Source organism: Lissotriton vulgaris, chromosome 7 (assembly GCF_964263255.1).
Source record: "Lissotriton vulgaris chromosome 7, aLisVul1.2, whole genome shotgun sequence".
Lineage (NCBI taxonomy): Eukaryota > Metazoa > Chordata > Amphibia > Caudata > Salamandridae > Lissotriton > Lissotriton vulgaris.
In genome coordinates, this window is record NC_141695.1 from 1,098,467,962 (window position 1) to 1,098,484,790 (window position 16,829).

The 16,829-nt window shown below is 43.7% G+C and overlaps 1 protein-coding gene across 1 annotated transcript in view; it reads right to left on the bottom strand.

The window, feature by feature from the left end:
- The window catches only part of MEIKIN (meiotic kinetochore factor), a 976,054-nt gene that overhangs the window by 692,610 nt on the left and 266,615 nt on the right, over positions 1-16,829 (bottom strand). The window lies entirely within an intron of this gene.

Genomic DNA, 16,829 nt, shown 5'->3' on the forward strand with positions numbered 1-16,829 from the left:
ACTGGGAAATACAACCTGGCACCGAGTGGAGCTGTAGAAAATGGATGAAAGAAGTATTGAACTACCCGGAACTATAAAACAAGGGATCGACTTGCGAAACATACCTAGAATAAAATATCGATGAAATGGGTAAACAGTAATTTAAGAAATATTTTGTAGAAGTATTATTATTACAATAGTGCCATCTATTGGCCAGTTACGAGCTGGTTTTTATTTCGTGGTTTAGGAGGTTGTTATAAAACAAGTAGTGGTTTAGCATTGATCGTTGTTTAGCTTTCGTGGTTCAGGAAGTCATGGTTTAGGCAGTAGTTGTTTAGTCATACATTCGTGAGAATGATTGCTATCATCGATATCAGGATCAGCAATGCTCACAGAAGGTCGTACCTGGGTGATGTTGCTCTCATCTCGTGCTTCACTGCCACCTAATCGTAGTGGTGAAGTTTCAACGAATGCCGTCATCAGAATTGGTAACCGCTGGGGACTACACGATGCATGAGCCGTTACAGGACTTAGCAAAGTATCGATATCCATTGATACTGCTGATTGTAGTGTAAGACAGGTGTCCAACACGCATTCTTCTCCGCATAGCACACATCGAAGCACAGGTAAGATGCAGTTCTGCCATATAGGTCTGAATGAAAGAAACCAGGTCATATTCAGATCTCTTAGCCGGGCTAATCCAAGGACTTTAGTTATGCCGTCTCGATAGCGTATAGCTAGGATTGTTTCTTCCATCGTTGCTTGAGTCTTGTCTGTAGTTTGGCTTGCCATATCGGAGCAGAAGAGTCAAAAATAAAATTCCTGCTACGAGTCCCAAAAGTAGTGGTAGGCCGCCAAAAACAGAATGGACAAAATTGGGAAAGATGCCCAGAACTGTTTCAAATGGTGTTAACAGTCCCGAAAAAATTGTCTTAAATACATGTGCGATGCCACAGGTATCTGACATATTTAGAATTTGGCTTAGCATTTCTACGAAATGCACGGGGCAATTAGTTGATAAAAGTGCTTGTATCCCTGCTGTTGTCCTTGCAACTTGAAGATCATATGTTTCTTTTGATGACGTTAAAGGCACGGTTGTCTGTAAAAAGAACAGACTTCATTCTGCTTAAAGTATCAATTCGTATAGAAGAGATATTCAAAGAAGGCCAAATCGTCGCCTCTGTATCAGGAGGGCCGTTTGGATACAATACTTGCATACAGCAAGTGACCATGAAACTAACGCTTACGAGATATGCTTTCCCTGGCACCATGCCACAACAGCTGTGGTCCGTTATTAGAACGTAACTTCTGTTAGAAAGTGTCTAAAGAATGGCTCTATCTGTGTTGCAGGTGTGCCGTGCTGGTGGCATGAAAGGTTATTTGAAGTCCCCTCACAGGCCCCATGCAAATTAATACCTTGGCACAGAAGTATACCGCTTAGTGATCGTTTACAGTTATTACCACTAAGAAATACATTCTGGTTCTTGTCACTATAACATGTGTGTGTGTAAGGTAATTTCTATGATGACTTAGTGTACCCTTTACCCAACCTTTCATACTGGCCTGCTGGTATATACTCTTGGCGATTTTTAAATTAGAAAGTTGTTATCGGAATTGTGATTATTCCGTGTATTATCCATTCAATGACAGGTCTTTCTGACATTGTCAATGGTAATCTCTCAAGTTTTTCAATGCTCAGAATCGTATAGTCTGCTCCTTTTTGCGCCAAACTGATTTGTTTATCAGTAAGGTTAAAGATAGAGAACAATGACGTTGTGTTGATTAAACGCCATGGCACATAGCCTGAACGCAGATTTTGCAACGTCCAGCCTAGCTGTACAATAGAACGTAATTGGGACTGATCGTGTTGTAACATTAGCAAGTCCTGATCTATTATATAGATAGCAGATGATACAATACTGTCCAGTGAATATATTCTGGAGGACAGAGTCATTAATACATTGTCCACAACAGAAAGCGATTTTTCCAAATTAATACGATCAATTTCTCGTATTTTCTCTGCTGTCTCAATTTGAGTCACTTTCCAAGCTTCGTTGTACGCAGCGTATATACTGGCCGCTATGAAACGTTTTTGACGCTGTTTGCGTGGTCCCATTATGAAATCGCGCAAGTCAGCACCGTCTTCAAGTAAAGTCAAGTGTTGCTTAATTTCTGCCAGTGTGGATGTCTGTAGCCATTCAAGGCATAGTTTCCCTACACTGTATGTTGTTACTATCCCTGGATGTTGTCTCTGGGAGTATCTAGGGTCTGGTCTGGTCATTTTGAACCCCTGTAATTTGTTCAGGAATCTATCTTGACAGTTATTTGTGTCTGTTGGCCAGATTAACCACTTTTTCCAATCAGGAAGTGTTCTGTCTTGGTGTAAAATATGGGATACGTCTATCTCAATATCTGTGGTCGTATTATCAGGTATTGGCTTTGGAATAGACAGTTTGTTTAGGTCTTTAATCTTAGCTAGGCCAAGACAAAGTAGTCTGTTGAATGGTGTCATTCAAGAACATTATTTGCTCTGGGATCATGCAGACTCGAAATAATGCTTCTAAACCTTGGACCTGCCATTCTTTTGTACCCCAGATGGTTTTTGTTTCAATGTTGTTTTTCCAGAAATCAAAACCAAATGTAATCATTTTTTCATAAAATGTTTCCGAATAAATCAATTTAGTATTTGTCACATAGTTTTGTCCCTGTTTTATCTAACAGTTTATAATAAAATGTTTCTGCATCACTTGTGTTAAACCCTGAGAAGTATGGGAATTTCTCATAAAATGTTTTCGAACTGCTTTTAGGTGGAGTTGCACAATTTTCCCATTGATTATACTTAAAAACATTTCTAGGTTGAGCAGATTTATGCAAATAGTGATGTGCAAAGTGGTTATAGCAGTACATTTGTTCATAGTTCGATGAACCTTGTAAATAATCATGTTCTGTAAATTTTGCTGACATTACTAAATCTGACATCATATTATTTATGCTTTCAAAGTCCCAATCATCAGAGAATGTACTTGGTTTTACAAAGTCACTTAATGAAACCTTGAAATGATGTGGATATTTCAAGAGTTCAACCGGGCCATAGATTTCGTAATCCGTTTTGTCCCAAACTACCCCACCGGGTATTGGAATGGCTGTGACATTCACTGATGTTAGTTCTCTTTTCTCGATGTGAGATGACTTGTGTGGCTTTAGGACCAAGTTGATGTTCTGACTTGCGGTGTCCATTGTACTGTAATAAATTTTCCCTCAATGAATTTTCCCAAGCAAAGTATCATGATGAGCGAAGCAGGAGGAAAAGTACACCTAACACAATCCAAAATTAAATCCATGGAGAAATCAGATAGGTTTCTTTGAGTTGATGACAGAGTTCTGTTGCTTTGTCTTTAAAAGTTTTTGTTGCTGGCGTTTCTTCAGGTTCGCTTGGATCTTCAGAAAAGTTTATCGAAATTGATGAAGTAGCCAGATGCAGTTCTGTCAATTGTTCGAATTGCTTTTTCAATTTTTCTTTCATTAGCATAGTCTGAGGCTACATCGTTGTAGACTGGTGTTTGACAAACTGTTTCAGTTTGGGTTTCAAGAGGCACAAGTTCCATGGCATTGTTGCATAGTCCTTTTTTATTCACTGCAGGTTTATCAAATGTGATTAGTCTCTCAGTTTGAACCTATTGGATTGTAGCAAGTTTTGGAGTTCTGCTAATTCTTGGCAGTCCACTGGGCCTACTACTTATTATTGGCCACATGATTGTGGTTTTACCAGGTCGATGGATACAACTCGGTTCTCCTTTTTACCAGCAAGGGGCGGTAGTACAACTGATCTTGTTCCACTGACAGCTAAAACAGGTACTGCTTTTCTGTAAGAAGGCCCAAATTCCTTCTTCACCGTGATCTTCTCTCTGACCAGATCCTCAATCTTTGGAATCCAGACAGGCCTTGCTGGGAGAGGTGGTTTATCTTCACGGCTGTTGGCTGCTGTTTTAACTTTATGTTGCTCAGGGCTTTTCTTGTTTCATTTAAGTCCTGTAAAACAGCCAAACGATCTTTGATGTCAAAGCATTTTTTCTTATCTTCTACCACTGAAGTCTGACTATCAAAATCCTGAATATACATTCTAGTTCCGAACAATAGTTCGTACGGGCTGAAACCTTTTAGAGAATTTCTTGGCAGATTGTTAAGACTACGTTGGACACTTGTTAAATGTTGGACCCACCCATCACCCGAACCTAATACCTTTGCCGTTATAGATTGCTTTATGTCTCGGTTTTTTCTTTCCACAATCCCATTTCCTTCAGGATGGAAGGGACAAGAGTACCGCAATGCAATGCCCATGCTGGTCATGGCCTCCTTATAAGCTCGAGAGCTAAAAGCAGGACCCTGGTCAGAATGCAGCATGCCAATTGCGTATGTGCCGATAAAGACTCGCAAATCTTTTATAACAGTTCTGGCGTCAGCCAACCGCTGGTGTCTGTATTTTTAAGTGAATCTAGTCTTAAAAGGAAATTAATGCGACACTGGAATTTACGTATAGATAGCCTTATGCTAACTACAGAAATGGCCATGGCAATACTCCGGTCGGTTCGCTACTGCGATCTCTGTTGCAGTTTGGACAGCTCCTTGCAAATTTGTAATGTTGCAGGCTTTCCCCGGCCACCAGTATTCTGATTGTAATTCTTTCAGAGATTCCTTGATCTCTCGGTGCCTTAGATCCAATCCCATGTGTGCGTCCACTATTAAGAAGACTCTCCTGTTCGTGTTTGGAATTACTCTATCCCCCACTCCAGGGATTTGAGCAAAAGGAACGGAGTTTGCATCAATTATGTATGTATAATTGAGTGGATAGTTCACGGGTAGTGCTGCATACTCGCCTTTTGAAGATGTTTTTACCGCCAGCATGGTTTCCCCGTCTATGTAGTTTTCTGAACGCTTTTTTGTGGCTACGGAAGCCGGTTGAGTTGCTTCCGCTGTGGCTGTATTAGCCAATGAATTCCCTGCAACGTGAACGCCATCACGTTGATGATTCAGTGTATGTATCCCGTGAGTCTTCTGTAGTTTTCTGTAAAAGAACTACCTGTTCCCAAAGCTTCTTATGCTTTATTGTGGCACCTGTGTCATCTTTGTAATCGTTTTGAACCCTTTTCTGCAAGTCATTATTGTAAGATTTGACGCAGAAATGCGAATCGCACACTATTAGTGTCGGAAATTCACGATCTGCATTTTCAAGCGCCATCTTTAAAGATCTGATTTCAGCTCGCTGAGCCGAACAGTTTCTCAGTGATTCAGTTTTTGTTATTTTTGGTCTGAATTTACCACAGCGCCAGCGACCTTTAACAATCGCGCATGCTGCATTGTAGGATGTATTATCCACATTGTAATGTTGTAGAAATCTGTCCGTATAGATTATACAAGAGTATTGTTGGAGAGGCAAAATTTCGATTGGAAGAGAATATTCTTCTTCATATTTCAAATCATTCAGTTTTTTCATGTTCGGCACAAAATAGTAATTCACGTCTTCTGCAGCAAGAGAATTTTCCCACTGTATCCATTTTGGATCTAGTGCCACCGTTTTTAGATTAACTGGGCTGAATAACCCCTCAAAGGCTGATTCTGCTGTAAAAACAGTTATTCTTATGCCTTGGGCTTGGGCTCTTTCTTTTGCTACAGCAGTCGAAATCACCTTTACAGTATTTTCTGTAAGACTTAATATTTTTTCAGCTTCTGTGTACAAATGTGATTTGTAAGCCTTTGGTACCGTTTCTCCCTCATTAGAGGTCAGGTACGTGAATCCGCATCTTCCTGGGATGACTCGGATTACAAGGTTGCGTGTTTTGTCGCGAGTTTCTAATTTAGTTTTAGCTAACATGTCTGTTTGCAATGATCTCAAAATTTCTGTGTGTTTCTGAGTCCAATTGATTGGTTTAAAATCAGGTTTTTATAATTCGTAGAGAGGTTTAATCCTCTCCGCATAATTTAGAATGTAAGTTCTTCCGAAATTCAGGAAGCCTAGTATTGATTGTAAGTTCTTCAGCGTTTTTGGTGCTTGGAGTACAACGCACTTCTCTAAGAAGTTGTCTGCTAGGCTTTTGCCTTCACTTGATATTTCATATCCTAAAAACAGGACAGTTAGATGGGCAATTCGTGACTTTTTAAAGTTGAATTTCTAACCCTCTGCTGCGAACCAAAGTATTATGGTGTTCACTCATTTCAAGTGACTATCCAGGTCATCATCTGTGAGATAGATGTCATCGACATAAGATAATGCTTCGTCATCATACATTTGTAGTAACTCTGTTACCCTTGCTGAGAATAATCCTGGGCTATTCTTGAATCCCTGTGGGAGTCGACAGAAATTGTTCTGTGACCCCATTATTGAGAAAGCGGTTAAATACCTGCTTTCTGGTGCAATATTTTGACAAAAGAATCCATTAGAGATGTCTAATGTTGTTTTGTATTTTTTGCGAATGATGTTATTCATTAGTGCTGCACTGTGTGAATTTTGTACTGCAAACGTTTTGCAACATGAGTTAAGGTGTCTGCAGTCCAAGACTAGACGATATGAATCGTCTGGTTTGGAGACAGGAAACAAAGGATTGTTCATCTGAGAGGTGCATGTTTCAATCACCCCTTGGTATTCAAGTTGATCTAAGATCTCCCTGACTTGTTTTTTAGCTTCTTGCTTAATTGGGTACTGTCTTTGTGCAGTTGGTTGACATTTTAACTGGATTTTGTGAGGAGGAGAGTCCTCATCCCACCCTACATGATTTTTATATAATGCAGGAGCTTGGGCTACAGTCCATTTTCTTCCATATATATATTTTCTATGAATTGGAATATGATTTGAGAAGGCAGGCATAATCATTTCTTCGCCATGAGGGCACTCCCTGACAAACTCTGGTGGCCAGTCTTTCTCAGCTAATAGGATATCATAGCCTTTTGAGAGGTTATCCCAAAACAGACCTTTCATATATTTTATGAGGTTTGCTAACTCTGGTATCTGCAGTTTCCACCTGAATGTACTAATTCGTGTCCACTGTCTCCAGATGATTCATCAGGATCTTGCGAGCTATTGTCACTTCTGCTGCGCTGTCTAGCATTGTCTGAGCCCACTCGCCGTTTCTCAGCTGTTTCCTCAGTATCCTCGGCATGTTTGATTAATTTAATACTGGCTACCTTCTTTCTTGGAAATTGTAATTTGTAATTTTTTACTTTGAGTAGGTTCCTTGTCTTTGTACTTGACGTGCTCTTCCCTGTGTTCTGGCCGTCCTCTTCTTTCCGATTTCTGCGAGGAAGTCTGAAAAGATCGAGAGGGACGTGTATCAATATCTTGATATCTATCAGGCTTTTTCAAATTATCCCTATTTCTAAGGTTACATCTTTTTTCAGAGGGCTCCCTTTGGGGAGACTTATGTTCTCGGTTCGGAGATCTTTCTCTCTCCGCCGAGGAGACCTTCCTCTGGACTGGTATCTTTTTTCTTTGGAAGTGGATTGTTTATTTCCATCCTAGCTCTTTTTTGGGGTGTTTAGATTATTTTAAATAAATATCTTTTCAGGATTTTCAAGTCGTTGGGGTTTTACCGGTTTCCCACCCAACCTTTCTCTACCTAGTTCTTCATAGGATTTTTCTATGATTCTGGCAAGTTCACTTGGTTGATCTGCTAGATCTGTTTCTTTCAATTTTTGGAGGCAAGTTATATCCTTCATTGCCAATTGAACTTACTCTCTATATGCTTTTGTTAATTCTTTTATTTTAACTAAGAGTTCTTCACTTGACATTTTATCAATGTCTGGATGTTGTGTGTAGCTGGCTAGAACCGGCCACGTTGCTCCTGGTCTACCTAGTGGACCGAGCCTGGTGATGTGATCATTATGTTTTAGGGCGCCTTTAAACCAGAGCAGATGTTCTTGGTATTTTAATGGGATCTCCTCGAAACGAGAGAATTCATTCGGAGGTTCCTCTATTTTGTAATAGTGGAATTTGTGTGTTACAGCGTTTGCTGCTGGAAAGTTTATCCATGAATAGAATACCTCTGTCTGTCGATATTCGTGTGCCTCTATCACAAATATGACTGTACCACCTCGTGATTCAGTCCGTTTTCTATAAGTTTAAGAGTTATAGCTTTTCCTATGTTGACCGGAATGAGTATAGCATTCCGGTCGTTCTGTAGGAGACTCGTGTCATCCTCTATTAGTTGAGCTGCTATTCTAGCTGCCTCCCTATCGTCTTCACTTTCCACCATTTTTACTGGCAAAAAGGATTTTGTTGCAGATCAAATTTCAAGGAAACAAAGATTAGGTGCACAATATTTTGGAACACTGTATCCTTCAACGTTGACTAAACCAAAACTCTACATAGGAATCTCTTCCTACTAAGTTCCGGCGGATTTTAGCCTTTCACCCACTCCAGACGTCTATTGGAGTATTTACGGGAAAAAGGGTCTGTGTGAAAAAGCACGACTGAGTTATTCTAACGTCTTGCGTTAGTTTTATCGCCTTACCAAACGTTGGGCGCCATGTAGTGTAGTTCCTATATTCCCAATAGGCTCTGCGCATTGGAATAATATATTCAGCAGTGTAGACGAAGGACTGAGGTCGACTAGGTCTCTACTGACTATATTAGACTTAAGGTTTGCCAGCTAGCTCAGAGGTCACTAGAAACTTTCTCAAATAAACGAGGAGTTTAACCTCCCTGGATAGACAAGAAGGGATTAGCTTCCGACAACCATATAACATGCCAACTTTGCTCCCCCAGAATAAGAGTAAATCTCTAGAGTCGTGTGAAAACAATAGACAGCTATTTCACTCAGTCAATTGTGCGTTCTTAGTTTCACCAGAGTGCAGAGAATAGAGAGACGGGCGTTTTCAAAAAAAGGTATTATTTATTGAGCAGTCTTCCTTCTCATGCAAGAGAAATGAATTGCCACAATTGCAATACTTAATGTAAAGTAAAGTACGTACAGGAAAAGGAGTATTATGAAATAATACTGTAAAAGCATTGATATGGTTTCTTAGCCATAAGATACTTTAAAATGGATAAAATTTATACATACATATATACATTGACTAACGTGCTCAACTGGTGCTTCTAAAATACGCCTACCCCGGTGTACCTGACCTAAGCCTAATACGTGGGAAGGAGTTAGTAAGAAGCAGTTTAAGTTAAGTAGGTTTTGCCAAGAATCTGATTCAAGAATTCTCTTTAAGGGTTTAGTCAGCACTGTACCTTGGGAATAGAATGTAGGAGGTCTGGTATCTCTTTCCTCAGGACTTGATATCCCAGCAACCTGCAAGGGTAGGCTGGAAACGCCGGAGCTGGATTTTCTCGGCAGGAGAAAAGACAGCGTCTTTCTCAGATGCGTCAAAGAGGAGGGGCAGCGTCCGTGGGCTCTCGCATCAGCTGGGCTCTCGGGCAAGTAGATAGCTGCTCTGCTCCAAAACCACCACCGTGTGTTTGCTTAAGGCAACGTTGATATATTTATACATGAAAGGTGCAGGGTTTGACGTAAGGTTTGGACATAAGACGTCAATAAAGATGTCACTAAGAACTGGCCGTTCTTACAGTGCTCGCAGGAGTTCTATTACAAATCAAAACAAAGCAAATAGGGATTTCCCAGGTTGCTGGAGGTTTGGTGTGTCGAAAGAACTCGTTGTGCTTTCTAGGAATCCAAGGAAGTAGCTTTTGCTGTACCTTGGACTGCAAGGGCTATTTACTTAAATATGGATTTGATTCTTATGCCATTATAGGGATATTATTGATTATAGCCATACAAGGGCATAAAATAGCAATATTGATTCAGGTTCCTAGATAAAAACACAATAATACCAAGTCTTTAATCCAGTGTTCAGCTTTTGTGCCTGTACCCCTTCCCACTTGATAGCGACTCAGCGTTTAGCCATCAAATAGCGCAATTCACATGAATTTACCCAGCGCCCCTTTCACATGAGGAACATAGCTGAATAGGCATACCAGAGGTGAATATTGCAGCTCCGACCCAGACATTTCCTGTATTTGTTGTACCACCTGCCTCCAGAATTGCGCTAGCTTCTCAGACTCCCATGCGAGATGCATTAAATCAGCTTCCAATTGACCACATCGCTTACAGCCACTAGAGTCTCGCAAACCATATTTGTGTAGTCGGAGTGTGATATGTCTGATGTTAAAATGTAAAGTGTATTATTTGAAGGTTCCCATTTGGCGTGAGCTTACTGGTAAGGCTGCAGATATGCTCCCATTCCACCACGGTCACAGGGTTGGGCAACCTATCGTTCCATATAGCAAGACTCCTATCTGGCCCAGTGATCTGGTCTGCCCTTATTGCCCTGTACAGTTTTGTGATTAACTTTCTCCTTGTGGGTGTAGTCAATAGCAACTGCAGAGAGTGTAGTACAGGAGGCTCTGGTGGATATGTAGTGTAATGCAATTGCATTGCTAATCTCAATTTATGAATAGTGAACTGAAAAAGAAGGGTAGGGTTAGTGGCATACCCGAAACGCTCAGCGGTTATAAAAGTGCCATTCGTATACAGGTCATGCATTGTAGTAATGCCTGCCTCTTTGAGTAATCGCAAGGGGTCCGCCTCCTGTGTCACTGATATAGCAGCGTGATGACTCAGAGGCAGCGCTGGGGCATATATAGGTAATTTATCAGCGAGCTGGCCTTTGGATTGCCACGCTGCAATTGTGGTGTCTAGCGTATTGATTTCAGTCGTTGGAGTGCCTCGTCGCACGTGAGTAAAAAGACTACAGAGAGGTGTAGGATATAGATCACCCTCTTTAACCGCCACATGTGGGGTGTAGGCGTGGGGATGTAACCAGAGGTATGCATACTGTGCATGAGCACTCAAATAATATATATATGGATCCGGTGTGCTAAATCCCCCTTTGTCATATTCCAGTGTAAGGGTAGCCCAACCCACCCTTGCCTGCCAAACCCCCAGATCAACCTAAGCAGAAAAGTCTGCAACGTACTAAAAACATTTTGTGTTAGTGCTATCGGGATATTAGAGAATAAATATAGGAAACGCTGCAACACCCTACCATTTTTATGATTGGAATGCGGTCCGCTAGGGACAGCGGCTAGGTTATCCATTTGTCGATTTGCTTGTCTAGTGTGACACTATCCTCCCATAGTTTTCTCGTATGACTACGTCTGGGTCTTGATGGACCCAGACCCCCAAATATTTAACCGGGGCTGTTGTCCAGATCAGCGGGTATTCCATAGTCAGAGGGGGGGGGGGTGTTCGCCTTTGCAGGTATAACCACTGACTTTTCCCAGTTAATAGTGAGGCCCAATATGAATCACAATCTTATATACTCTCACTACACCTGTGCCAGATAACGAGTAGGTTCTCTGATGAAGAGCACCATGTCATTGGCATAAAGGGAGATACCGATCAGTCTATAATTAAAATTTAGAGCGGTTTCCCTGTGCCGCTGGCGTATCACACACGCCAGAGGCTCCAGTGCAATAGCGAACAGCAGCGGTGACAAGGGGCACCCTTGAAGAGTGCCGCGTTTGATAGAGACAGGTTTGGACGTTAAACCTCCCACCCGGACCTGTGCTGAGGGGCCTTCATACAGTAGTCTCACCTAGCCCAGAAAAAGTGGTGGAAACCCCATGCGCTGTAAGATGCTGAACATATAGCTCTATTCAATGGAATTGAATGCTTTAGCTGCGTTGAGTAAAAGAGCCGCAGCATGTAGTTGTGGGTTGAGGACATGTAGCATTGCAAACATAGTCCTCAGATTATGAGATGTGGAACGCTCTGGGATGAAGCCAGATTGGTCCGGCAGGATCAAACAGGGCATCAGTGGTTGTAGCTTAGTAGCCAATATTTTTGCTAATATTTTAGCGTCAATGTTAATCAGCGAAAGAGGCTGATATGATTCCCATGCGCTAGGAGGTTTGTCCTTTTTTAGAAGAGTGACAATCAAAGCCTGACAAGGAGACCGAGGGAGAACACCGGTCTCATGCGCCTCCGCATATACCTCAAGGAGGTATGGTGTGTTGAGATCCACGTATTGTTTGTAAAATTCTATAGTGAGTCCATCTGGCCCGGGCGCCTTTGCGTTGGGAAGAGCGCTTATTGCTGTTTTTACGTCTTCCTCATCTATCGGTTGATTCAGATAATCCTGATGGCCATCAGCTAACCATGCGCAGGCAATGTCCTCCAGGTTTTCACCCGCCGCAGAGTCTGACCCCGTTCCCTGTGAGGCGTACATTTTAGCATAATATCCCCCAAATTGTTCTACTATGTCTAAAGGGTTATAATGTTCCAAACCCTTAGAGTCTGTTATTTTATCTATATGATGATGGTCTGCGCACGCCCTGAGCTTCTCTGCTAGAATACAGCCCGGCCTCCCACTCTCTGCATATTTTCTTGCGACTTGTCGCCATGAAATATACATAATTTCTTATTCTGCTAGCGTATCATATTCCAGGATCAGCTCGTGAATTCGCGCCAGTGTATTAAGAGGATGGATGAGCAGTGCAAGTCCTTTCGAGCCCCTGTAAGGTAGTTTCTATCTAAGAGAGAGGAGTTCTGAGGTCTTTTAGGATGCCAGCAGTAGTGCTGATGCAGACTCCCCGGATTATTACTTTAAATGCTTCCCATAGTGTTGCCGCACTGTCTACCGTACCTGAATTGACCTCGAAATAGTGTACTATTGCTTTACGAATGGCATCATAATAAGTGGGGTCCAGTAATGCCGACAATCTAAATCTCAATGTAAATGGCCGGTGGATCACAGTTGGAAAGTTAAGAACCAGCTGCACCGGGTCATGATTGGACAGTGTGCGAGGGAATGTCGTAATATCAGTTACCCAAGCAGCGGCCTCCTCACTCAAAAGCAAGTAATCCAACCTAGACCAGCTGTTATGTGCAGGGGTGGCGTGCGTTCCTTCCGGCGCTTCTCCGTTACGAAGCCTCCAGACATCCACCAGCCCAAACTCCAGCATGGCATTGTTAATGCTTTGGGCTACTTTAGGTGTGCGTATGCCCTGCGGTCTAGATTTGTTTGGGTTAGGGTCCAGATAGGTATTAAGATCTCCCGCTACACAATGGTGGTCTCAGGTCATTCTCTTAGTGTGCTATACATTCGCTGAAATACTTCTGGCTCTTCTTGTATAGAACCATAAATGTAAATTAAAGTGATCATTGAGGCTCCAAGCTTACCCTGTGCCTTAGCACCAAATCAGAGCGGCCACCATCATCTATGTGTATCCTATGTGGCGTGAACGGTATGCCCTTCTTAACCAGAATGAGGACACCCCTAGCATAGGAGGAATAGGTTGAAGTTAATTTAAACCCAGCCCATTTGAGTGCAATCCTCACCTCTGTAGATTTAGTCAGGTCGGTTTCTTGCAGAAAAACAATCTGTGTGCCATGCCTGTTCAGATATGCAAATGTCGGGCAGATTTTTGGGGAGTGTTCAGCCCTCTAATGTTCAATGTCATATACCTGTATCATCACCCATGGCACCCCTTAGCGCTATGTATCACATATGGAGCAGTCACCTGATAGCCATAGTACAACCTGCTTAAGATGCTCATTCTGCATCCAGTGTCAATACAATCACAATAAATAAATCTCTTAACTATAACACCGAAACCAAAATCGCATTTACGTGCAATTAATCCCCACATCCATCCAACTCCCACTACAACCTACGAATCAGGTCGAGAATGTAAATCTCCCGCCCTCCTCACTAGTCGTACCCTGTGCCCAATTTTGAAGTTCGAACCAATAGGGGAATTCCCGCTGGGGGAAAGAATGACGGCAAACACCTACCATGCGGTAGGGAGGCCAGGCTATTATAGCAGAACCAATTGCAAACAAAACAGGTGATGGACCGAATGTGGATCAATGTCACACATTCACCCCAGTCCAAAGATCTGGGCCCAAATCCATCGTTTTTTTGCACTCCACACCACCCTGGGTTAGACAATGGCGATATGCAAATCAGCTCTGACCCTGTGCCCCATGGGAACAGTCCAGTCCGAACTACAAAAGCCATGTCCTTCCCAGAACGGAATCAAGCATCCGAGGACCGGACCGGTTTCGAGGTAACACCTCTCATCAGCCCGGCTAGCTTGACTCCAGTGGTGTGGAGTGCCTGGGACCCACGTCTGGGCATCCCCAGCGCACTTAGGGCGGCAATCGCAAACAAAACAGGTGATGGACCGAATGTGGATCAATGTCACACATTCACCCCAGTCCAAAGATCTGGGCCCAAATCCATCGTTTTTTTGCACTCCACACCACCCTGGGTTAGACTATGGCGATATGCAAATCAGCTCTGACCCTGTGCCCCATGGGAACAGTCCAGTCCGAACTACAAAAGCCATGTCCTTCCCAGAACGGAATCAAGCATCCGAGGACCGGACCGGTTTCGAGGTAACACCTCATCAGCCCGGCTAGCTTGACTCCAGTGGTGTGGAGTGCCTGGGACCCACGTCTGGGCATCCCCAGCGCACTTAGGGCGGCAATTGCAAACAAAACAGGTGATGAACCGAATGTGGATCAATGTCACACATTCACCCCAGTCCAAAGATCTGGGCCCAAATCCATCGTTATTTTGCACTCCACACCACCCTGGGTTAGACAATGGCGATATGCAAATCAGCTCTGACCCTGTGCCCCATGGGAACAGTCCAGTCCGAACTACAAAAGCCATGTCCTTCCCAGAACGGAATCAAGCATCCGAGGACCGGACCAGTTTCGAGGTAACACCTCTCATCAGCCCGGCTAGCTTGACTCCAGTGGTGTGGAGTGCCTGGGACCCACGTCTGGGCATCCCCAGCGCACTTAGGGCGGCAATTGCAAACAAAACAGGTGATGGACCGAATGTGGATCAATGTCACACATTCACCCCAGCCCAAAGATCTGGGCCCAAATTTTGTAGTTCGGACTGGACTGTTCCCATGGGGCACAGGGTCAGAGCTGATTTGCATATCGCCATTGTCTAACCCAGGGTGGTGTGGAGTGCAAAAAAACGATGGATTTGGGCCCAGATCTTTGGACTGGGGTGAGTGTGTGACATTGATCCACATTCGGTCCATCACCTGTTGTGTTTGCATATTCCGCCCTAAGTGCGCTGGGGATGCCCAGACGTGGGTCCCAGGCACTCCACACCACTGGAGTCAAGCTAGCCGGGCTGATGAGAGGTGTTACCTCGAAACAGGTCCGGTCCTCGGATGCTTGATTCCGTTCTGGGAAGGACATGGCTTTTGTAGTTCGGACTGGACTGTTCCCATGGGGCACAGGGTCAGAGCTGATTTGCATATCGCCATTGTCTAACCCAGGGTGGTGTGGAGTGCAAAAAAACGATGGATTTGTGCCCAGATCTTTGGACTGGGGTGAGTGTGTGACATTGATCCACATTCGGTCCATCACCTGTTGTGTTTGCATATTCCGCCCTAAGTGCGCTGGGGATGCCCAGACGTGGGTCCCAGGCACTCCACACCACTGGAGTCAAGCTAGCCGGGCTGATGAGAGGTGTTGCCTCGAAACCGGTCCAGTCCTCGGATGCTTGATTTCGTTCTGGGAAGGACATGGCTTTTGTAGTTCGGACTGGACTGTTCCCATGGGGCACAGGGTCAGAGCTGATTTGCATATCGCCATTGTCTAACCCAGGGTGGTGTGGAGTGCAAAAAAACGATGGATTTGGGCCCAGATCTTTGGACTGGGGTGAGTGTGTGACATTGATCCACATTCGGTCCATCACCTGTTGTGTTTGCATATTATAGCAGAACCCCCCCCCCACCCCCCGGCTCAACTAAAGTTACAGAATAAGTGTACCAACAGCTTAACAGTGATAGCCACAGTATACCATCTAAAGAAATCCCTTTGCGCATATGCGCAGCGAGTCTGTTGTCTCATATTGAGTATTGCAATCCAGTGCATGCACAGTACCAGTGTATATGGATCAGTGACAGCACTGTGTAACCTGTGAAAACAGCGTTAGGCATTGTCACTCAGATTCTGGGAGCTCAGAGAACCTTTAGAAGTGACCTTGGGAGCCTTGCCAAGGCAGATGTCTTTCGCAAATTTCAAGGCCGACTTGTGATCTGTAAAGAAATGAGCTTCTCCATCATGAGTGATTTTCAATTTGGCAGGGTAGAGCATACCGTATTTAATATAGGAAGACTGTAGGAGCCTTTTTACCGGTACAAACTCCCTGCGAGCAGCTCGCATGGCTGGGGTGTAGTCCGGAAAGAAAGACAAGTTATTACCTTGATGTGTGATTGGACTCTTAGCCCTCGCAGCCATAAGTATAGCGTCCAGGTCCACAGAGTTGAGTAGGCGTGCGATGATCGGGAGCGGTGGCGCACCCGGCAGCAGGAGAGGCCAAAGCGAACAGAGCGCCCTCTCCACGGTCATGACCGTGGAAAGCACCAAACCAAATAGTTCACGCAAGAGTCTGTCAATGAAGGGCTCCATTCTAGAGATGGCTGTAGAATCTGGAAGGCCAAGAATTCTTAAGTTGTTCCTTTGGGAACGCGCTTCCAAGTGTTCATTTTTCGCCTTGATCACTTCCAGCACCTTTTCCATACTCAAGCTCTGCGTTCGAGACTCAGCATGAGAGTCCTGCGTATCAAATTACCTGTTTTCCAGAACATCAAGGCGGGTTTCGTCTATATCTACTTTTTTCTTGACAGCATCAAGGCTGGAAGTGAGCGCGTCTATTTTACAGTCGATGGTTTTGATACTGGAGCGTACCTCTAATTGAATCGACCGCATGTCTTCTTCAGGGTGATCCACAGTGTCAGTTGGACACCTCTGCGGACAGGTCCATTGTGCGTGTCTAACGTTTACTCTCAAACGGAATCTTAGGTTCTTTGGGGT